The sequence below is a fragment of the Physeter macrocephalus genome, chromosome 14 (assembly GCF_002837175.3).
Source record: "Physeter macrocephalus isolate SW-GA chromosome 14, ASM283717v5, whole genome shotgun sequence".
In the NCBI taxonomy this organism is placed as follows: domain Eukaryota; kingdom Metazoa; phylum Chordata; class Mammalia; order Artiodactyla; family Physeteridae; genus Physeter; species Physeter macrocephalus.
The window spans coordinates 51,402,900-51,427,413 of record NC_041227.1 but is presented as its reverse complement, the minus strand read 5'-3'; positions in this window follow the sequence as shown (position 1 = coordinate 51,427,413).

The window sequence follows — 24,514 nt, the reverse complement described above, 5'->3', positions numbered from 1 at the left end:
TCTCATGGTGATGAAATCTCTGGTTTTGTCTAAAAATGCCTTTATATCACCTTCTTTTGTGAAGGATATTTTTGATGAATTTAGAATTCCGGGTCGGCGGGGTTTCTTTTTTAATCATTTAAAGGTTCATCCTATCGTCTTCTTGCCTCAAGTGTTTCTGATGAGAAGTTGACCGTTATTAGTATTGTTATGCTCCCTATACGTAATGTATTTCTTTTTTTTTTCCTGACTGCTTTCAACATCTTTTAAAATCTTTTGCCTTTATCACTGTGACTACGATATGTATACTAAAATCACACTAGGTGTGGTTTTCTTCATATTTACCCTGCTTGAGGTTTCCTGAGCTTTTTGAATTTGTAAACTTTGAAGTATTTCACCAAATTTGGGGAAATTTCAACTATTATTTACATATCATTTGCCTTTCTTCTTTCTCGGACTCTAATTACCTGTAGGCTATACCACTAGATACTGGCCCACAGGTCACTGGTCTGTTAATAATTTAATCATATTTCTCTGTTCCCCAGATTGAATAATTTATAGTAATCTTTATTATGTTCACCAACCTATTGTACTGCTGCCTCCGTTCTGCTATTAAACCCACCTAGTGAAGTTTTCATTTCAAATAATTTATTTTTAATTCAAAAAATTTCATTTCTGTATGACTATGCATTCCTTTAAATTCCTCTTCCAAGTTATAATAACTGTTTTAAAGTCCTTGTCTGCTAATTCCAACATCATGGTCACGTTAGTATTAACTATTTTTTTCTCACGATCGTGGGTTATACTTTTCCATTTCTTTTCACATCTAGTAATTTTTATTTATTATTAATTTTATTTATACAGAACACTAAATCTCTAAAATGTAAGGGAAAGACCAAGATAATCATGCAATGGCCATAAGGTAGAAAGTTTGGAGCCATTAAAGCTATACTTTAAAAGAATCTGGAATAACATGACTATAACTATATTATAAAAATGCACGGACAAAAGAGAAAGAAGAACTATAACTTAACGTTTGCTTTTGACATAGCGGACTTTGAATTTTTAAATTCTATTCTGTTGGCATTTCCCATCATTTCTATGATAAAACTGCATTAGTTTAATACTCAGAATATTTTATTCCCTTTGACAAAAATATCTTGTCTTCATTCCAATTCTTCTGTGATCCTTAGGAAATAATTCATTTCCATATGCTGTCTGGATATCACTGCATCCTTAGTAGACTTTTCTGTTATAGTGGAATGATCAGAATCTTTTGAGTCAGAAGCCCTTGGCCAGAATATTGCCTGTACCACTTAACCAACCAAATGGCTATTGACTGGTCATCTAATTCTCTGAGACTCATTTTTCTATCTGTACACCAGGGGCAATAAAAGTATTTATTTGAGAAAAGACCAAATGTAACAAGAGCAAAACTGGTTTTAAATAGGAACACACTCATAAGTGCTCGTAATCTTGCGATGATAAATAGCTATGATTTTTTAAATGGATAGTTTCTCATTCCTAACCTGATCTTCTCACTAATGACATATGGGCCATTAGGCCTCTTTGGGGGATCTTGGATGAGGCATTTTGGTTTACAAGCATTTGGCTAATGACCTAATCACAGAGGATTGGCAGAGCTTTTTTTTTTTTTTGGTACCTAGTTGTTTATCCAGGAGAGTTACTTTGAAATGTGTCTTAACTGTGTCTATTGTCCTATTCTTCTCGCTCTTTTCCTTTGCATAATTTCTCATCCTTTCAGAATCACAAAAAAGCAATTTTTCCCACTGTTATTTTGAGGGTGAATTTGGGGTTCTTTGAGAGAAGTAATATTCTTTCTTCCCCTACTCCCTCCTGCAGCCAAGTGCCTATAATTCAGTTCAGTAAGTTCTTTTATTCACCCACATCGATAATTCCTTTAAAAAAGATAATTTCCACTCAAAGCCTTTCATCTGTTGATCTCAGCACTTCAGAAACTAATTAATCTTCACAATATGTTTGGATCAGCATTATCCCTTTTGTTTTCAGATGAGCAAACAAACACTATGAAATTAAGCAGATTGCTCAAGGTCAAATGGAGAGTCAGTATCTGAGCCCAATTTGAACTCAGAATCCCATATTTTCAAGATTGGGATGGAAACACAAGTCTGTGAACACAAGTGCACTGTTGAGAGCATCTGACGAGCAACATCACGCTTGTCTGCATCTCGTGACATTATACACGCTGCTAATAGGGAGTGACATTTATAATCACCTTGTAAACAGTTTCCAAAATGAAGTCGTTTCTCAATATTCTTGGTGGCAACATAGCAGGTTATCCCTCCTACTTCATTTCTTCCTTCCCTACATAAGGTGATCATAATTCCCAGGTTACCTAGGACAGTTCCAGGTAAACCAGCTCTCTGGCATAGTTATGAAAATGAGCCCCCTTTTTCTCTCAACAGTGTTCCACTTAAGACAAAGGTAACTGGTCACCTTGCTGACGAAACACCTGGACCACTAGCATAACATGATCAGTTAGGTAAAACGCAGCCATTTCCTTCCCCAAAACCAAAACCCAGGAAAGACGACGGTAATGTGTGTCCAAAGAAACAGTGAGCAGAGGCCATGTGGGATGGTGAGAAAGTAGGAAAAGATGGAAAGAAATAAGTGACGGGAGGTTGGCAGAAGCAAAGATTTTGAGAAAGGGGAGATTCTCAAGATTAAAAGGGAACTAAGAAGGGTGTGGGGCTTTTGGTGGGCCCTCAAGGGTTTGGATATGTGGAGGTGAGTATCCAAGCATCAACAAACGTCTCTTGTTCCAGGTGTGGCACAGAATTAAAAGAGCAGTCCCTTTTCAAATGAACTGGGCAGGTTTAACAATAAGCCTCCCAATAACGCCCATGAGGCCGCATAGACTAATGGTCCTTCCCTATATTCCAAGCTTTCATAAGCTCCACCGATGAATGTTGACATAATATATGGACAGCAACAGTGTCCATCCCCACCCCATATAAACAGCTGTGATTGAATTTCTCAAAACTCTGGTGATTGGATCCTCAGAACATTTACTTTTTAAAATAATGTGACATTTTCTGTAGCTACATATGGTAGGCTCAAATTCATACCAACTCCAGCAGTCAAAAAGCAAATAGCATCTGGCTGCAAACTATATTTATTGCTAAAACTTCCCAAACATGCATTTCAAAGAAAGTATAGGAGAGGCAGAGTACTCAATTGACTCCAGTGTCCCTGCTTGGTTTACTGGTCAACATCCCTTAAAGACAACAGACATGAGTTGCATGCCTGATTCAGTGAGCATCTGGAAACAAGCAATTATGAAAGACTTCAGTCCACTGTTCCTTCATGGCAGAAGAGGGTGGGGAGAATGGTTTACCCCTCATCTGGTGCTTCATCTGATAAAAATACACCCGTGACATGTAACTTCAATTGTGCATATGGTTTACTAAACTGTAAACAATTAATTTATTATCCAATTTTCTTGTCAATTTGAGAGACGTTTTTTAATCCCTGCAAAGGAAGGAGGGAATTTAACATACCACCTAGTTTTTCAAGGTCCCAATCTGGAGTACCCCCAAGTATTTATGGAACACCATCTACTCTAAGTCACTGTCTGCATCTCATTAATGCGGTGAGGGGGGCAGTCTATGAGTTCTCAGGGAAAGTTTCCACAACACCAAGAGCGAAGCAAAGGGGATATTACCATATTCCATAAGGACTATATATTTTGACCTTTAAGACTCCATAGAACATGATAAAATTTAGCTTTAACTTTATATATCTTTTTTTTTTTTTTGGTGGTACACGGGCCTCTCACTGTTGTGGCCTCTCCCGTTGCGGAGCACAGGCTACGGATGCACAGGCTCAGCGGCCACGGCTCACGGGCCCAGCCGCTCCGCGGCATGTGGGATCTTCCCAGACCGGGGCACGAACCCGTGTCCCCTGCATCGGCAGGCGGACTCTCAACCACTGCGCCACCAGGGAGGCCCAACTTTATATCTTTATATTTACACAAATGAAAACAATAATTATTGCTCCTGAGGTTCAAATGAACAATCTAAAATTTGTTACCTCTAGTTTCTTAGTGAAACCATATTACTATTATTAAACTATAGGATTTGATGTACTTAAGATACTCTGTGATCCAGAAAACAAACAATTACCTAGAAATACTGTGTAACTCTACTTCTTACAGCACATGCTTCTTTTGAAATTCAATAAAAACAAAATAAGACTCTGTCCTCTTTAAGTGAAAACACTTGCAAAACATCTTAAACACAGCTTCACCAGCAAAAGGCTGCTTTGGCCCACAAATTTAGAAAATAGTTTTTTCAAAGACAACAGTTTGGAGGATGCTTCGGCTAACTTCCCACTCAAGACATAGGACAGAGTCACTCTGGGCATAATTTTCCGGACAACAGTATGGAATATTGAAGAGGGGTTACCTCCTATGGCTTCTCCACTTAGAAAAATCCTACTTATTCTTCAAAAGTTTTACAGCCTCTGAGCAACCTGTCATGACTTTCCCTGAAAGAATTATTCACTCCTCAGTGTTGCCACATTTTGTACATGCATTTATTAGAGCACATCGTAATAAGCACCATATATATATATATATATATATATATATATATATATATATATATATATTTGTTTTCCCTCCCTTCAGTGTGAGTGCCTTGAAGACAGGAAAGGTATCTTATTTGTTATTCCAAAAAAAATCTAGGAATTCTCTTTCATCTTCTCCTTCTCTCCCTGCCCATCCGGTCCACCCAGTTCATAAATAAGTTCTGCGACTTTACTCAAAACAGAATTTGTTTCCATGGCTATCACCTCTCATCACAGCATTATAACCTCTTTCTGGGGCGATGATTATTTTTTCTTCCACTTTTGCCCTCCTACCATCCATTGGTTCATAATAGACCTAGTGATCTTTTAAAAATGTAAATCAAATCATGATACCCTCCTGTTTAAAATGTTCACTGCCTTTCTATGGAACTCAGAAAAAAATACAAACTTCTCCGAGGCAGAGGCTTACAAATCCAACTTCAGTGGCTCTCAACCGAGGGAGGCCTTGCCAAGCCTGGAGGGGACGTATGGCAATGTATGGGAACACTTGTGCTTGTCACAGCTAGAGGAGTGCAGTGTCCTGGCATCTAGTGGGTGGGGGCCAAGGATGCTGCCATACATCCTGTGGTGCACAGAAGGGCCCCACATCAAAGAACTAACCAGGCTCAAATAGCAATAGTGCCAAGGTTGACAAACCCTCGTCTATGAGATCTATTACCCACTCATCTCTCCAAGTACATCTCACACGCTGCTCTCCCTCCATGCAAAGCCACAGCACCTGCTCCGTCTTGGTTCCAGTACCACTGTATGCTCCTTCCCACCCTACAGTCTTTGTGCTAATTCTTCCTTCAGCTTGAAATGCTTCCCCCTGATACTTACATGTGTTTCTCCTTTGTTGTGTAAATTTCAGCTTAAAAGTTATCTCTTTGTAAAAGCCATCTTTAACCCCCAAGCTTAAAAACCCACCTAGCCACTTACTGTCACATCAACTAATGTTAATCCATAGTTTATTTTCATTTCATTTAAATCACAATTTAAATCATAACCACCTGTTTCTTACATATTTATTTATTTTAGTCACCCAGTAAATTAAATGTTCCATGAGGGCAGAGACATTCTCTATTTTGTTTTCTGTTTTAGTCCCAGAAACTAACACAGTGCCTGGTATATTTGAATCACTCAATACATTTTTTCAAAAATTAACAGATGTAATAATAAATACTTTTCTCAAAGTAAAACACTAGGTCCCTGAACTGTCCCTCAGGTCAATGTTATTAATACAACTTCACTCAAGTTCAGAATTTGGGGTGAGGGGGGCAGATTTTGACGTTCCACTTCTGAGCCAGAAAATAATTAGAAGGGCACCTCTAAGAGCTAAGTGGAAAGACTTGGGTTTATGGATATGCAAATATATCTAATGCATGAGCATAAACAGAAACACTAATGTACACAGGCATAAAGTGCCCATGACTAAGCAAACGTTCTAATTAATAGATTAGCGTCCACATAAAGGATAACAGAGGAGACAGTGCTCTCAGCTCGGGCTGTTCCCACGCATCCCTCACTTCTCAGCCATGAGAAGACGGATAGATAGAGTCCCAGACCTAAAGCAGTTCAGCCCAAACACACTTTGCTTGGCCTTCCAAATGGGTGACGAATCATCCACCAGCCACGTTTCCCCAGCACTGTTGCATTTCTGCCAGAAATGTTGAAATGGTGACTCAGACGGCAGTCCTTGCAAGTCACCTGAAGAGGTACAATCCCAGGATCCCAAAGCTGGAGAATGCAGCATCAATTTTTATTACAAGCCTTACTGGTCCACAGGCTGATTTCTCCTGGGTGCAGCCTCATGCCCGTCGAGTCCCTGTGCCTTCTGGCCCAGGGTCATTTGTCTGGCAGCTGTAACCTGAGCTGAATGTCTGAGCGGGGTGGTCATCATTGATGGGCACAGAGAAAAACCTATCTCGTGTTTACTTCTGTCATTCAGTTTTAGGTGCTTGTTAATACACCACCCTCACACCATAGCCTGGAGGGAGGAACTCAAGATCAAAACATCACAGGTTCTTAGAAGAGTAATTGGACTAAGTGGGCCTTCATTTTAAAGTTGTGGGAATCGAGCCACAGAGGCGATGGAAGTAAGAAATCTAATAGTTCAAAAGCCAGGTGCCTGCTTTCATAATGATGTATTTAATGATCTTATCTTCTTGAACACTATCAAGGAAAAAAAAATACGGTGTTGGTTAATGATTGAAAAGTCTTTTAAACAACAAGCAAAGGCCATGTGGTGACAGCCAGTCGGCGCTGACAACACACACACCCTCTCTGCAGAGTGCTGTGTGCGTCTGTCTCTATTCTTACATTACTCTCTCCTTTTCCCTGCCAGTGCTTCCAGGAACAGAAAAGAACGAAAACGGCAACCCTTCATCCAGGTCCCTGTGGTATGCACATCCTAAGAGTCCCCCATGGTGATCTGAAAGTACTAATGAGACTCCACAAAAGTTAAAACTCTCCCAGTTGGGGCTTCCCTGGTGGCGTAGTGGTTGAGAGTCCGCCTGCCGATGCAGGGGACACGGGTTCGTGCCCCGGTCCGGGAAGATCCCACATGCCGCGGAGCGGCTGGGCCCGTGAGCCATGGCCACTCAGCCTGCGCGTCCGGAGCCTTTGCTCCGCAATGGGAGAGGCCACAACAGTGAGAGGCCCGCGTACCGCAAAAAAAACAAAAACAAAACAAAACAAACCTCTCCCAGTTGCAACTGGCAAAAACTGCAAAGCCAAGCTGGATTAAGAAGAAAAAAAAACAAAGGGAAAATTTACTAGTTCAGGTAGCTGAATAGCTCAAGGTGTAGAGGAATTCAGGCTTGGCTGGCTTCAGGGACCTTTTAAATGATATCTTTGGGTCTTGTTTTTTTCTCTCTCTCATGATTGCATCTCCAGGAATGTGGATTTCACTCTTAGATTCCACATGGTGCCAAGATGGCTGCAAGCAGCTTTGGCCCTATATCCTCCCAAGTTCAAGTAAAATTTTAAAATCCCACAGACTTCATGGTACTGGTTCCATTGGGTACATGTGTTCAGCTTCCAACAATCGTGATGACTGGGGTTCACGCTGCTTTGATTGGCAGGGGTAAGTCACATGCTCCCTCCCTGGAGACTGACATAGTGGGAGCTGGACCAGAAGTCACAAGAGCCAAGAGTGATGGGGGGGAGGTCCCTGAAGGAACCTGGGCCCTAACAGAAGTAGGGGGAATGAATTCTGGGCTGCAGAACTGACAGGTGCCCACTCTACACTCAAGTAACAAACACACCTTACTTTCAGGCAGTTTAGAATACTGAGTGCAGAGAGGTTAATAATATAATAATCAGGTAGCCAAAGCAGCTGAGCGAGGCCTGATCTTTTCTTCGTTTCCAATAACCTTGAGCTGGTGATTGTTTTCTAAGCCTGTAAGCAGATTTATCACCTTGAATATCTTGAGTTTAAGTTGATGTGAATGGCTTTATGTTTTAGACCTCTCTCTTTAAAAGGTTTTTCCTGATCAAGTCCTCTCACTTCTGAGATGGGTCTTCCCCTATGAGCAAGATTTGTAAATATAAGTCAAGTTGCACGATGACAACATCATGCAAATGAGACCCACCACAGGCACGTAGGTGGGTGCCACAATAGGACAGGGAAGCTGTGTCTCTTAACTTCTTTTATCCCACTGGAAACTAGGGATATGGAACCTCATAGGAGGTTAGTGATGTGATCAAGGCTGTAACTGAAAGTCATAGTTGGCCTTATAAAATCCCCTTACTCTCAAGACAAAGTGTTCATCCTTCAGTGTCACTGGACCTAAAAGGCTCAGGTTTGGGGTGGTCACTTGACTGTACCAAGCCTTCCATCACTTCCCTTTGCAGTGCAGACAAAGGCCGAGTGCCTCTCCCAAACCTTGCTGTGAGCCCCACTACATGGCCTCTGGGTACTTCTCAAGCCTCATCTTTGGGCATCTCCCACAACCCTAACCCTATTCTCTGCACCCTTCAACCATACAGATTCTTTAATCTGCAGTTCCTCAAGCAAGCCAAGCTCTTTCCAGCTCTTTGCCTCTCTCACCGTCAACACTACCCTTCCTCCCTCTCTCTTCTCATGAATAGCTCTTTCATTTTCCATTCAAAGAGCTCCTCAGAGAACTTTGCGGAGTTCCCTACCCCAAATATCCCATCTACTACAAACATTTATTTAACAAATAATTACTGAGTATCTACTAGGTGTCAGACACTGTTTTAGGAACTAGAGATATTGAAAGAACTTCTTGTGTTTCTCTTTGTGATGCCTTGGTTTTCTTTCACATACATTTCACATCTTGTGATTGCTTTATTTATGTGTCCATTTATTTGTGGTTGCTTTTCTGTCCCTCCCACTAGGTCATAAGCTGTATAAGAGCAGGCATTGTGTTTGCTGTATCGACATCATTGGGACTAAGTAGATATTCAATAATTATCAGCTGAATGAATGGAGAAGGACTTGGACTCACTCATGCTAATACACAATAAGAAATGGATAAGAACTGACAGTAGGAAATAATCTCAAAGGTTAAGGAAAGGCCCACACAAGAGTGTAGGAATCACGCCTATGGGTGTTGGTTTGTCCGGCCAAAGTGTCCTGCCCAAATGAAGCTGCCATAAGTTTGACCTATGATCATATGATCACGAGAACATGCCAGACAGATGAAGTTGAAAAATGTGTCCCAAAATGGAATTCCCAAGGGTAGTTATGGGAGGCTGTACCACACGATGATCTCATGGACATACTATTCCCCAAACTAGCATTTCAGCCACCTGGTAATAGAATTTGACATTTTACAGCAAGGGGATGATTTCCTTGGCTTGTTGCTAACAACTGTTTGAGAACTTGTGATGCTCCAGCCTCTGTACTAAGAGGTTTACGATCATTAACTCGCTGAGTTTTCACAACAGCGTTATCAGATAGGCTTATTATTATCCCCATTTTTAAGATGGGACAACTGAGGCAAAAAGAGGTTAAGTTACAGAATGAACTCAGCGGGTAAGTGGCAGAGTCAGGATGTGAACCCAGACCCAGGTCCCTAAACCACCAGGCAACACTGATAATCTCCATTATACAAACATAGAAGCCAGGGCTCCCAAGCTTCACTGGTTTGATCTACTGGTTTGATCTTATCCACGCCATTAGCATTTTCCCATGTGAATACCCAAGTGAGGTTGAGTGTTATCCGTCCATTAACATTTTACGGTAAATGTGAGTTTGAGAAGCTTTTGAAGGGCAGGCTTCTATAAGGAGAGATGGGGAGCATTTATGGACAGCACACAGGAAAGAGGGTGAGTAAGACAAACTTGGATATGCCTATAACTTATACAGAAATGGTGCCACCTCCAGTGTGAGTTTATTAAGGGTGGCTGCCCGCAGGCTAGCTCTCAGGGATGGGCACTTTTCAGTTAGAAAACAAGCATTCCAGGACATGGGCTGAATGAGAGCTCCACAGGGTTAGGTAGGAACTGTAGGCTATAGCAGATCATAAGAAACAGCAAAGCTTGCTGCCTCAATCTTTAATTAAAACGCCACATCCAAACACTATGAGACAGAGGCACTTAAAAACTTGTTCACACGTTTCCAAAGAGGCCTGGGAGATTAAACTCTTTATTTGTTCCTTCACAGACAAAATTCTGTGATTGCATAACTAGATGAATTAGGTGACCTCTAAAGTCCTTTATTGTAAAATCCTAAAGATTCTACAACAAGGTGCAGGAGTAATCGTGTGAGCTCCATTTCTTCCTCAATGTACGTTTTTGAGAAGCCCTGTACAACTCATGTGAGATATAAAGGAAACACGTTTAAGCCTTCTGGGAGGGAAATACACACAGGGAGAAAAATGCAAGACAGAAGTACAGTAGGAATGACATTGCTCGGTGCCACCCTGGCAAAAGCTAGCTGAATCGTGGAATATGCTGGAGGTACAGGAGGAAGGCAGTTTGGCTGCAATATTTGTATATTATATTTATCTTTCTCCACAAATAAGATGATGATTGGATTCAAATCACATTTCAAACAGGATTCATTGCTGAAATGTCAAAAATGAGGTAGCACTCAACTCTTGCAAAACCTTGAAATCTGTTCCATAAAAGGCAATTTCAGCATAAAGCATGGTTAACCTTGAATAGTTAGATTAATGATCCAGCACTGTTCAACTGAGCGCCAATGAATAAACAAAACTTTACAAGCAAATTTAGCAGCATCTTAGAAGAAGAAAAGCAAAACCAATCAGCAAAGATGAATGGCGATGAAACAGAAACATTTCGGAGCAGGAGAGTGATAGCAGCAGTAAATGTACCGCAGAGAAGGAGAAACTGTCTTTTCCCTTAAAACCCCTGTGCAGTAGAGGATCCATTCTGCTTAAAAACAAAAAAGCAACATCAACAACAACAAAAACAACATAGATCCCCCAACCCCCAGAGTAATTTCTTGACGATTGGTTTAAAATCTTTGGCTGTAACCACTTAACTTATCTTGTCTACTGTGCTGTTTTTCTAGGGGGCGTGTAGTATATTCAGTGCACCGATCTTGTCCCTACCAAGTAAAGGGAGCAAGATGGAAAAAGAAAACTACATCACTGCACAGATGGCCTCAGGACAGAAAGAAAAGACACACGTTGTGCCTCTGTGTCCCCCACACCACATGGCATCTTGTGTAAGGGTGTCTGGCAGAGGAAGGGGAGAGGTAAAGGATGCCAAGTTTAAGAGATCCAGCTTTAGTTTAACTGTGGCCATAACATCACTCAGGTTTGATACCTACTTCATCCAGGCTGCATTAAAATCCTCAATTTAAAAATAATAAAGCCAGATCTTCTTGCGATATTAACCAGGATTGTGGGGAGTGAAACTCATACCGTAGGCTTCTTTTGGAGAAAGCACAAGAATCAGCCAGCTCGTGTCAGCAAGTCACCGGGCAGCCTCCACGCACTTCGTGGGCACTGGATGTCCAACACTCCTGCCCATTCTTGGGAATGCGCTGCCTCTGCAGCTGAGCCAGAGCTGGCCACTGCCTACATACTGGCTTGTCAGGGTTTAGACTTTTCCGGGTCACTTGTGCCCTGACTCCTGCTTCAGGGAATAACTTGCCCTTGTCAATGTGCTTGGGACTGTGAGCTGTTTTCAACCCCTTCAGTGAAGCCCGGCTTCTCCCCATTACACAGATGAGATAGCTGAGGCTCAAGGTCACGCCATCCATTAGCGGAGGCTCATTACGGACACCAAATCTACCGTTCATTTTACTCTCCGATGCGGCTCCTTTCCCACGCTGCAGGAAGAAGAAAGCGCAAAGACGAATTACGCCCCTCCCTCTCTTTCTTCCACGACACGAAATGGGTGTTTATCATGTTGCAGGCACCATGCTATCCTTTAGCATAGGGGTTGGCAAACTATAGCTCTCGGGCCACCGGCGGACTGCTTGTTTTTGTACAAACCACAGGCTAAGAAGGGTTTTTGCAATTCTAAATGGTTGGGGGAAAAATCAAAAGAAGAATAATATTTTATGCCATGTAAATTATATGAGGTTCACATTTCAGTGGCCATAAATAAAGTTTTATTAAAACACAGCCAGGCCTATCCATTCATTTATCATCCCTGGCTGCTTTCACGCTACTACGGCGGGGCTGAGAGGAAATGAAGACCCTATGGCTCACGAGCCTATTACCTGGCCCTTTATAGAAAACGTTTGGAGAGTCCTAGCCCTAGGAGATATCAATGGATAGAATTTGACATCCAACAGGTGGAGCCCAGATGCTGGAAAAGAGCTCATTACACCCTGCCGCCCCCAAACCTGCATCTCCTTCTGCATTATCCCTCCTGGGAAGAGAGTTTAGTACAGTCACTCAAACCAGCAAGCTGCCAACCTCCACCAGCTCTGACCTCTCTCTCCTGCTTCCCCGAAGGATCACCAAGACCCCATGCGTCACTCCTGACACGTCTCTAGAATCTAACCCCTCCATCTGACTATATCGGTCCTCTTGTCTCTCATCCTATTTCCTCCAATAACTTCCCTCATGCCCCCAACCCCAACCTTGCAGGTATCGTCTCTTCTCTCTTATGTGTCCTCTAAAATATGTCTTCGATCATCACTGTGACCATAAGTCTCCCTGCAAGCACACAGAAGGATGCCTGCAATGCACATAAGAATGTGAGGGCCGGGCTTCCCTGGTGGCGCAGTGGTTGAGAGTCCGCCTGCCGATGCAGGGGACACGGGTTCGTGCCCCGGTCCGGGAGACGATCCCACATGCCGCGGAGCGGCTGGGCCCGTGAGCCATGGCCGCTGAGCCTGTGCGTCCGGAGCCTGTGCTCCGCAGCGGGAGAGGCCACAGCAGTGAGAGGCCCGCGTAACCGCAAAAAAAAAAAAAAAAAAAAAGAATGTGAGGGCCTCTTGTTTCCTCATTGAACTAGTTCAAGTTAGAAAGATTGATACCATCCAGTGTTGGCAAGGGTGCCTTCAAAGAGGCTCTTCCGAGTGCTGCTGAGGGGAGTGCAGTGGTGAAGCACTTGTGACAGGCAATTTGGCAATATTTATTGAAATGTATTATGTGTTCTCCTTCGAACCCCGCATTCCTCTCCTTAGGATGTATTTTAGAGAAATACCTGTCTAAACCCCCAAAGAGATTTGTTCAAGGACATTCACTATAGCAATGCTTGTCCAAAGGAATAAAGAAAAAAGAAAGGGAGAAACGGCCTAAATGGGCACTTTATTCCACATCCAGATTTGATTTAATGGTCCATAACTTTAACCACGATTTATTTTCCGCCTAGAACTTCAACTCATATGCCCTCTGTGCTTCCATTTCTAGACCATCCAGCTGTTGGTTTCCTCTGGGTCTAGACCAAAGCTACCGAGCTGTTCTTTATCAGAATAAAGAAAACCACGCACCACGCGGACCCACATCATTCTGAGCGTGGGGTCCACAGCCTCCTCTGTGCCCAGCGCTGCCTGCACCTGGGTTACCAGCCCCTTCCCAAGGAGAAGAAAGGACCAACTTGACCGTTGTAGTCACACTTGGATTCCCAGGGCTGAGAGCACAGAAGGCACCCAAGAAAACTCTTCTGAATGAGCGCATTTCCTCCCCCATTTTCCATACGGCTATTTAAAGCACTGTCTGCTCTCCTCACATCTTTGGTCTCCCCGACCTGTCAGAGGCCTCCTACTGCAAAAGAGATAATAAACGCCAACGGAGACCAACGCTGTCCAAATCCCTGCTCTAAAGACTATGGACTTCCTCATACCCAAACTTCCTTCTATCACACGGGGGAAGGTGTCCTTTCTCGCACGTCCTCTCTGTCCCTTATGAGCCCCAGAAAAACACTCTCCCTCCTGAAGCAGTCACCCTCAGACCCCTGCTGGCCTTTTCCCAGTATTGAGACACCCAAATATCTCCATCTAATGACCTCCTCTTGATCTCATGCCTACGTCTGCCTGCTCATCTGAAGTTTCTCCCTTCCTTCACAGCAAAGCTTAGTGAGACTGACTGTCTCCACTTTCTCACTTTCCACTCACTTCTCAAACCCACCACCATCTGGCATCTGCCTGTCCTCATCATGACAACATCACCCATACTTTTCTTGTAGCTAAATCCAACGGTGTGTCCAAATCCTTACATGGCTCTACCTCTGTGAAATATCTGACATGAATTACTGCCTCTCCGCTTGTAAATTCTATCCCCTTGACATCCATTACACAATATAACACGCTCCTGGTTTTCCTCCTACACCTCTGCCCATGCTCTGTTTTTTAGCGGGTTCTTCCTCTGCCCTCCTAGAAACTCTGAATTTCCCCAGCCTTTCACTTGGGTAGGGCAATCACATAATTTACTCTCCAAACTGGGGCAGACTGACAATGAAAGGGGCGCTACTGGAAATGAAGCTGAAGCAGCAGGCATATGGCAGGAATAGCCCGGTTCCCTGGGATGTACAGCAACCCTAATTCTTGGACCTTATCTTTTCTTTCTGCCTCTCTCCCAGGGAAGCACCTTCCATCCCCATGGCTTCAAGCACCCTCACCCCTCTGATGAACTCTCAATCAGACACCTATATCTAAACCTCAGCTGGGTCTCTTACAGGAGTGTCAAACCCAACATTTCCATAATGAGCTCATCATCTCCCTGCTCCAACCTATTCTTTATGCTCAGCACAAAGGCCCCCCATCCACTCACATATCCAGTTTGGGAAAGCAGGCATCGTGCTCCCTCTTCTGCAGTCCTAACATGCAATCACCAGCTCTTCTCATCTACTGTGGTAAAAGTGCTCACATGTGCCTAATTATTTCTTTCTCAGCTGCTACTTTCTGTTTCCAGGGCCCGTCTTCTCTCAGTAGGATCAAAGCTACAGACTCCAACCCTGCCCCCTTACTGTCACATCTGCACACCCGCTCCCCACCCTTGAACCCTTCTGCATACTCGAGGAGGAGTAAGCTTCCTAAAGAACCATTCAAGAGATTTTATAAATCTGATAATTATACATTGGGATAATGGCAAGGAGGGAAATAAAGAGGATGTTCAGATCACATATGATAGGGGGCTGTACACTTTAATCGGGGAGTGGAAGGGCGGCCTCCTGGAAGGGGTGACATCTGCGCTGAGGTCTGAAGGATGAGCAGCCAGCTGACCCATGGGGAAGAGCATTCCAGGACTAGGGAACAGCCATTGCAAAGGCCCTGAGGCGGTTGAATAGCCTACTTAGAAATGGGAGGGTGTGTACACACGCCCACACCATCAGATGGCCCACCTGGGAGACAGCTGTGTGCAGTCTGATACCCCTGACATGACGCGTGGGGACATCAAGACCAAAGTGACGAACCGCGGTTCCGACCTTTCTCAACAAACGTGATTAGGGCTACTTTAAACACACCATCGGGAAAATACAGAAAGATGCCCAGGGAGGTGTCGAGAAGGACGGTGGCACCAAGCGTTGCCGGGTCTGGGAAGCCCTCTCCCAAACAGGCTGAGGTGCGTGGAGCCTCAGGCTTCCTTAGAGGTGAACAGGCTAGGGCAGAGGGGGATGAGCTGGCAGCTGCGCTTCAGTTCGGGGCAGATGGAGCTCAAAGGCTGCAGGGAACTGAGGGGCTGACAGACATCTGCTGCTGGCAGCCACCGTCCCAAACAACAGAGGCTCTGGTGGCCGAGCCTCCAGCCCCATCTTGACAAATGAGCCATCGTCTTAGACTAGAGCAGGGCAGAGCCCCTCTTTCCACACCCATGGTCTGTGGGGACTCAGAGGAGACCAGAGGACAGAGGAAGACAGTACCTGATGGCCTTCTGCAGCGTTAAAGGACGATCAAGCACTAGGATTAGGGACAATACACAGGGCACGCCTGGAAGCATGACACATCTTTTCGAAAGCAGCCTGCTGAGCTAGACAGGGGTTTTCCAACTCACTGGGAAGCAGAGAGGTCGGAGCTCCGTGCGCTAGGAATCATGGCTCGGATGCTTCGTTCTGTTATGTGTGGCCTACCACTCCCTTACCACCTCTCTATAAAATTACATTCCTGATTAAAAATTTAGTACCAAACATTTTATATGATTACAGACAGAAAGTCAAAATTTGCATTTAAATAGACATTAAAAACATGCTGCAGAGGGAAGACGGACAGCAAAGCAATCTTGAGGAGTCTTTTAAGAGGGGGTGAGGTGCTCTGGTGAGGTTTTTCATTTCTGTCAACACAGACCTTGACCCCCCGAAACTCCACTGGAGTGGATGTCAGACTCGCCTCTGCTCAGACGTGACCACGCAGTTCTCCTCGGCTGAGACTTGCTGGAGGCCAAGGCACTATCATTTATTCAACAAATGTGTAATTGCCTACCATGCTGGGTTGAATAGTATACCCTCAAAACTCACGCCCCGCTCCCAGAACTCAGAAGGTGACCTTATTTGGAAATGGGATTTTTACAAATGTAATCAAGTTAAGATGAGGTCATACTGAATTAGGGTGAGCCCTAATCCAATGACTGATGTCCTTACAGGAAAAGAGAGGACACACAGACACAGAGTGGAGAGGCCATGTGAAGGTGCAGGCAGAGATTGGAGAGATGCGTTTACCAGTCAAGGAATGCCAAAGATCACTAACAACCACTAGAGTCTAGAAGAGGCAAGGAAGGATTCTTCCTTAGAGCCTTTGGAAGGTGCGTGGCTCTGCCAACAGTTTGATTTCAGACTTATGGCCTCCAGAACTGTGAGAAGAGGAAGTCTATAGCTTTAAGTCTCCAAGTATGTGATCATTTTTATTGCAGCCCAAGGAAACTAATACAGGAGTCATAAAACCATTAGGCTGAGCCCTCATCCAAGGACCAGTGTCCTTACAAGAAGAGGGGCATTTAGAAACAGAGACATGCACAGAGAGAAGATAATGTGAAGAAACACAGGGAGGATGCTATGTGACAACAGAGGCAGAGACTGGAGTGATGTGCCTACAAGCCAAGGAACATCAGGGATTTCTAGCAACCCCCAGAGGCTGGAACAGGAAAGGGATGATAGCCCCCGAGAGCTTCAGAGAGAGTGCGGCCTCGCCGACACCTTAATTTCAGACTTCTGGCCATCAGAAGTGTGAGAGAGTAAATTTCTGTTGTTTTAGTCACCCAGTATATAGGTACTTTGTTAGAGCAGCCCTAGGAAGTGAATACATCTTCCCACTAAGTGCCAGGCTAGGTGCCATGGACACGGTAGAGAATATGAAGAGCAAAGCTACTGGTCTTACGGAACTCAGAGTCTAGTGGGAGAGACAAACCACTCAAAGAATCACAGAAATCAATATAAAAGTGCAACCGGGATAACTGCGGTCAGAGAGATCACCATAGAAGGAGAATTCATTATGGAGGGGGCTTGGTTTGCTCAGAGGAGTCATGGTATGGATCCCCATAGAAGTGGGATCACTGAGCTCAAATAGGGAGATAGAGTCATATTAACGCAAGGGGGGTGGGTGCTGGGGGAGGCAGGGTGGCAGGAAGGGGAATCCTCAGCCCAGGCCCACCTGCTGGTCCCCCAAACCACGGAAAGGCATCTGTGTAGTAATCTCTCCCTGGACAGGGCCAGTCAGGGGCAGTGTGTTCCCACAGTTTATTTGCAGGACGGGAGGGAGAAGAGGTAGGGAGGACTCTGTTCTTAATGGATGCCCTTTGTGTTGAAATGCTGGAAACCTCTGGGTACCATTCCGGCTCTGCCACCAATCAAAGCCGAGTGACCTTGGGTCCATCAACAGTCCTGTGAGATGAGCCTCCGGGTTTCCATCTGGATGAGGAGGAGGCAGGGCTGGCCAGCTTCCAAGGGGCTGCCTGGCGATGGTGTGATTCTACACATTCCAGGAGAACGGGCAGAGAATACACAATGGTGTTTCCTAAAGCATTTTCAAGTGAGCCAGAACTGCACAGGCCTTGTCATCTTCTCCCTGCCCAGAAGTAATAATCTGCCCAAAGATATCCAAGAAATAGCACAGGCTCTCTTCCTTTGGCTTTGTCTTAGGGGAGAAAACATACTCTAGTGCTATACCCCAAACTCAAAGGTTTATTCAATTTGTTCATAGAACTGTCTACTTTGGCTTTATTTTTAAAGGAGAAATTAACCTGGGAAAGGTGGATTCTTCCACAGTGGCCAAACAGTGCCAATAAAAGGCTTCTGCTTTGGAGACTGACATGGAGAATTCGCTGTGAAGGCCCCCTGTGAAGTTCCTAGAAAATACCCTATTTCCTTTGGTGTTTTGGCAACAGAACAACCATTTTGCACCATAAAACTCCTCCTCCCCAAAGAAATGACTTCTGAGACTCCCTGTATACGCTCCTATTGGCCTGCAAATGTTTTAAAGCTGGACCTGGCAGAGTCTCAAGTAGGGAATGAAGAAAAGGGGCAAATAGGAACTCGATACAGCCAGAGCTACAAGTCTTTGTTCTGCAGGCTGTTTTCACACTTCCTCAGGCAAAGGGATTATTAAAACTGCCAGTTGCTAACGGGAATCCCACCTCTTCAGACTGATAAGGCAAATCTTGACAGCCTAAGATATCTTTATTTCACTCAGAAGTTATTTGTTCCCATCTCATGCTCACAGATTAAGAATAAAAATTGATTTGACTTCAAAGGAAGGCATTTTATAATTCAGCTTGCCTTCACCCCACCCCACCCAGGCCTGATTCCTTAATACCAACCAGCGGCGATAACAACAGCTTGTGTCTTGGATCTGGATGGGAAAATGTTACCTTTGCACAAGAACACATGACCAGGATGTAAATGACCTGGGAAAAGACATTATTCAGTGGAAGCTATGTCTCTACACATTCTTATCCACATGACACAGCATCCTGTCTTCTGGTCTAAGCTTCATTACAAACATTTTCTCTGAAGATCCCAAAACGCATAATAAACCCAAAAAGGGAAGAAAAAAAAAAAAAAGAAAAGAAAACATATCTTAAGAATTAGGATTCCTTTCTTTTCATAATATCAGTGTGAGAAGAATTTGCTATTCATTTCATTAGTGGAAGAAAATAAAAAGAGATGGTTAAAAACAGGTATTTCAGGATGTGAGTCATTTAACAAGTATGTCCTCTATCGACTCCTAGATGAATTCCTTCCAGCCAGTTCTGTTGCCTGATCATGAAACGACCCCCAAAGGTGGGGTGTTAGACATTGATTCCAAAGCAAAATTTGTCCCCTGATCATATGATCCAGTGAATAATTACAAGACTACAGAACGCCCATCCATTCTTAAAATACCTGCTAATTTAAGTAGAATACTCTTTAAACGATCTCAGAGCAAATAAATGTCTGTCCAGAGAGAATGAATCAAGCCTATTCTCAGTGCTGAAAAAACTGATAAAGCAGCTTCACTCTCCATGAAAAGCTGGAGGAGATAATATGTTTGGCTCTTGTAACTGACTGACTGACTGACAAATTGAATACTAAGTACTTTCTAAGTACTTAGTGCTAAGCACTATGTACTAAGTGCCCAGCACTATGGTAGATATGAATTCAAAGGTGATGGCCATAGTCCTGACTGTCACCTTCAGAAAATCAAAAGATTCTGCGTGACTACTATTTGCAAGGCCAAATGGAACTAAAATGGTATATAAAACAGTATTTGGTCTCAATGAGCACAGAAATATAACAAAAAAGTCATATATTGATAAAACAGACATACAGACCTCCTCCACTCAACTGTCCTTTCTCCCACTCAACTAAACACCCACCCAGCTAACAGCCCTCCCACCAGCCACCCAACATTCCTACCAACTTATACTAGAGCATCTATTCTATACCAGACATTGTCCTAGGAAATGCGGATACAGACGTGACTAAAAAAATAGCATCTCTTTCCTCAATGATTTCACAGTCTGTAAGATTGACAAAAGATACAGGAATAATAAATGTTATCAGATTGGCAAAGAAAAAAATTTTAACCTATATAACACATTCTGGGAATGCTCTGGGTAAATATGCACTCCCATATGTTACAAATGGAATGCAATCCTTATAGAGGAAAATTTGGCAATATTTAACAAACTATGTATTCATTTACCTTGTTTTCATCCACCCATCCCAATTCTAGGGATGTATTTTGAAGGTATCCCCCCAACGAGATGCAAAACAACAAAGAAGCATATGGACAAGATGATCCATTGCAGCAGTGTTTACAATTACAACCCACACGTGTATACATAGGAGATTGGTTCATTAATCCATGGTCATTCAAAGAATGGAGTATTATGGAGTTGTAAAAAAAAGGAATGAGAGCTATCTCTGTGGACTGACATGGAGTGATTTCTAGGATATAATTTCCAGGATAAAATCAAGGTGCATTCTGATTCTAAACTAAAAGAAATGCTTAGTCCTACAAAAAGTATTGTCACATCTGCCTCAGGTGGACCTTTTATGCAAGGCTTTAGATGGAGTGCCTTAAATGCAGGGTGCTGAGATTTTATAGGGCTGAAAAGGCACAGATCATGTGACTGGTTTGTGCTTGCTTGCTAATAAATGTTCATGCTAGAAGGGAAAATAAAGAGGTATAAAAAAGTATATGCAGCATACCACCCTTTGCATAAGATAGAGGGAGAAATAAGAAAAGGTGTACATCTGTTAATTTTAGGGAAAAAAAGCACAGGAAAATAAATCAAAAAGTAATGAAAATGCTTACTTAAGTGGGAACAGAGTAGAAGCATTTGGAATGGATGAGTGACACTTTGTGAGCGCAACCTGTGAATGGTTTTGACTCTTGGAATGATGGCAATGTTTGACACACACAAAAATCAAAATTAAATAAAATCTACACAGATGAAGGAAACGGTACTCAAATTAAGTATAAGCAGAAAAAATTGAATCTATCTGTATTTCAAACGAATAACACAGCACACTGAGAGAGGAAAAATGAACGAATCCATGTAACTTCAGAACAGAACATTTTGACTATGTACATTTATACTGAAGATAAAATAACTGTAAACAAATATTGAACACTAGTTGGTAGGTTTGTTTTTCAAAGTAGCATGGGTTAACATTTCAGAAATGATTTTCTGGGTACTCTAGAATCAAGCAAATAAGTAACTATGAGAGCCAGGTTCTTGTGGTTGGAGAAGAGATCTGAGAATATGGAAAGGGTTATTATATAATATTAGAATTTGAGATATCACATAAATTCATGGATTTTCAAAGATAGATAGGTATCTTAGATGTTCATGTGCTTGTGTGTGTTTTTTACCTGAATCTGTCCACATTGTCCATTTAAAGAGCCTAGAAAACATGAGCACCCAGGACTTTGTTTCTAAATACCATGCTCCACTAAAAGGCAAAAGGGGTCCTTGGAGAAATGTCTGGTTCCACAGTTGGGGTAGGGATGGTACAAGATGAGCCTGGAACATCGTGTGGTGGTACCAATAAATAAGGATGTCGTCAAAGAACGAGGGGGGATATATCAAAAGGACACAGGAACCAGTTTAAAGGGGCTCGTAGTGATCAAATCGGGGGCAATGTGAGCATTGAAACAAATAATGACAGCAACAGATTGTAATCCACTGAATAAAATATGAGTTCATGACTCCACACTGATATACATGATTAAATGAATATATAAGGGAAAAGAAATAGAAGGACAACTAATAAATGTGAGTGTGATCGAGTTAGAAAAACCACCATTGAAGCCATCATGGTCCTAATTGATTCCGGCAAGAGTTACCAGTGAATGGTAAAAGCTGGTGAAGGAAGATTTGATGGCAAACAGGATATTTACAAAGTCTAAAAGTATTTTCTTCCAAACTACTTGTTAATGACAACGCGAAACTTTTCAGTGGGGGTATGTGGGAGACCCCATCTGAACCAAGTGATTGAACATATCACCAATAATGGGACATACCCACATCACATGCTTCTTGATATGGTTCACTGGGAAAATCAGGGCACGGGCACTCCTGTGATACCTATGGCAAAAACACGCATCCTGACTCAAAGCAGGAGGAAACAGCTGGAAAACTAAATGGAGGGCTATTTACAAAATCACTAGCCCGTACACTTAAAAAAATGTCAAGATCATGAAAGACAGAGCAAGATTGTCCTACTGTTCTGGATTGAAAGAGACCTGACAACTAAATGAAATGCATGATGGATTGGATTCTGGGCCATGAAAAATTGCTATCAAGAACATTCTTGGGACAACTGATGAATTTAGAAAATGAACTGTGGATTAGTTAAGATGACTATTAGATGTGTTAAATTTCTTGATTTTGATACTGTATTGTGCTTATGTAAGATAATGTTCTTTTTCTTAGGAGTGACACACTGCAGTTTTCAAGGACAACAGAGCACCATGTCTGCAACTTACACTAAGATAGTTAGGAATAAAAATAAGTATGTATGTATATAAATATAGACATGGAGATGGAAATGACAGTTAAATAAGCAGATAGCTAGATGAGCAGATAGAGAGAGAGAGAGAGAGAAATAGATAGACAGATAGACAGACAGGGAGAGAGAAGGAAGGATAAAGCAAATAGTGAAAATTTAAACAACTGGTGAAATAGGTAAAATGTATATGGAAGCTATTTTCACCATTCTTGAAATCTTGCCATAAGTTAGAAATCACACTCACGTTTAAAAAATTTATCTAAGTATGTGCAAGATGTAAAAGAGAACCAGAAGACAAGTCATTCGTCCTCTCTAGGTCTTAGTTTCCTTGCCTATAACATGAAGTAAACCTGGTCGTATAACCTCCAGGCTTTTTCTTGCTCTACCGTTTTGTGGTTTAGGATGATATAAAGTACAAAGATCCTGGAAAACAAGGATTCGTGGAGGAAAATGAATGGTATTGGAAAACTTCACATGAGAGGGAGGTTTGGAGGGTAAGCAAGACCTATAAAAGAAGGAAGGAGAAGGAACATGACCTTCTTAGGTAATTATCAATACAAAACCTGAGTTTTCCTACCAGCCCTCAAGGGCATGGAAGGATCTATTCTTTCCTAAAAACTAGGTCTAAAGAGAGCAACTCACATAAACTAGAACTTGCACCAAGGTTAACAATTCTTCCCCAACTGTTAGAGCTAATTAAGAGGCGCATGTTGAGTAGAGATGTGTCTAAGGCAAAAGTTCTAGAAACAGCCCCAGCTTTCTTTTCCTTTCAGATCCCTTTTCCATTATTTTAATTAATCCCATCAACCTTTCCACTATCCCACCCAAGTTCAGCAGAGAAAAATAATCCATGAATTCCTTAAGATTGTGTGAATTTGGAGTGAGTATATACATTTTATTTATAAAGAATTCATATAAAATATTTAAGACACACAAGCAGTATTATAATACAACTAACACTTGTTTCCTATACCCAGTTTAATAAATAAGGTACTATCAATAGATTAGAAGCCCCCTAGTTACCCCTCACATATATGTATATATGCATGTATATATACATGTATATACATATACATCCTATAACTCCTAAGAAATATATTAATTTGTTTCACACTATTTTTCATGTTTTTAAATTCCACATAAATGGTAACATGCCCTTTTGCTACTTGTGGGTTTCTTCAACATTAAAATTTGAGATTTATCTACTGGTTTATTTTTGTAGACACTGCTCTACAGTGTTCCATTAGTTACTTTACCATCTGTCATTTTTACATTCTCATTCTAACGACAGTTCAAGTTGTTTCTAACTTTTTAAATTTTTACAAACTACGTTACTACAAACATTAAAAAGGAAAGCAAGGGCTCTTTGTCTCTTATATATCAATGTACCGCTTATGCATAATCTTGGCCTGGCACATATGACTAATTAGTAAATATCTGTAGAATAAACAGTGAATAAACCTATGGCATGCAATAGCCCCCAAAGTAGTAAAATAGATGAACATGTGTTTTCCAGGAATTTAAGATCTGAAGAGCAAGAATATGAGTGGAAGCTTCCATCAGAGCATGGACACTATTAGCATGGAAGAACTAAAGAAGGTAATAAATACAGATATGGATACAGACATGTACACCCAGAAAGCTCGATTCAGGAACCAGCTCCATGAAAGTTACCACAAGAAAAAAAATCCCAGATCTAACATGCAGTATTTTGGTCTGTGCAGCAGTGATTGGATCAGAGAACTACTCTCTGCCAACATGCCACCTCCCCTCCCTGGCTCTTCCCTAGCGGACTGAAAACCTACGCGGCATGGACAGGCTGGGTTTCCAGGGTTAGCCGCAGCACCATTTTGCATGCTAGATAAGAGGTTTCCAGACAGCTGTGAGATATTTTCAGTATTCATCATCCAGGGTATATAATAGAAGCCTCATACATGTAACCCCTTGAAGATCAACCCTCGGAGATAATACAGTCAGTGAACCTAAATGTTAAATTTACAAAGAGAAGAAGAAAAAGGGTGCAAGATGGCTGGATACAACCCCAAAGAGGTCGTGCAGGGTGGACCATTCCATCTTTATGTGTATGTGTTCCCAAAAAGAA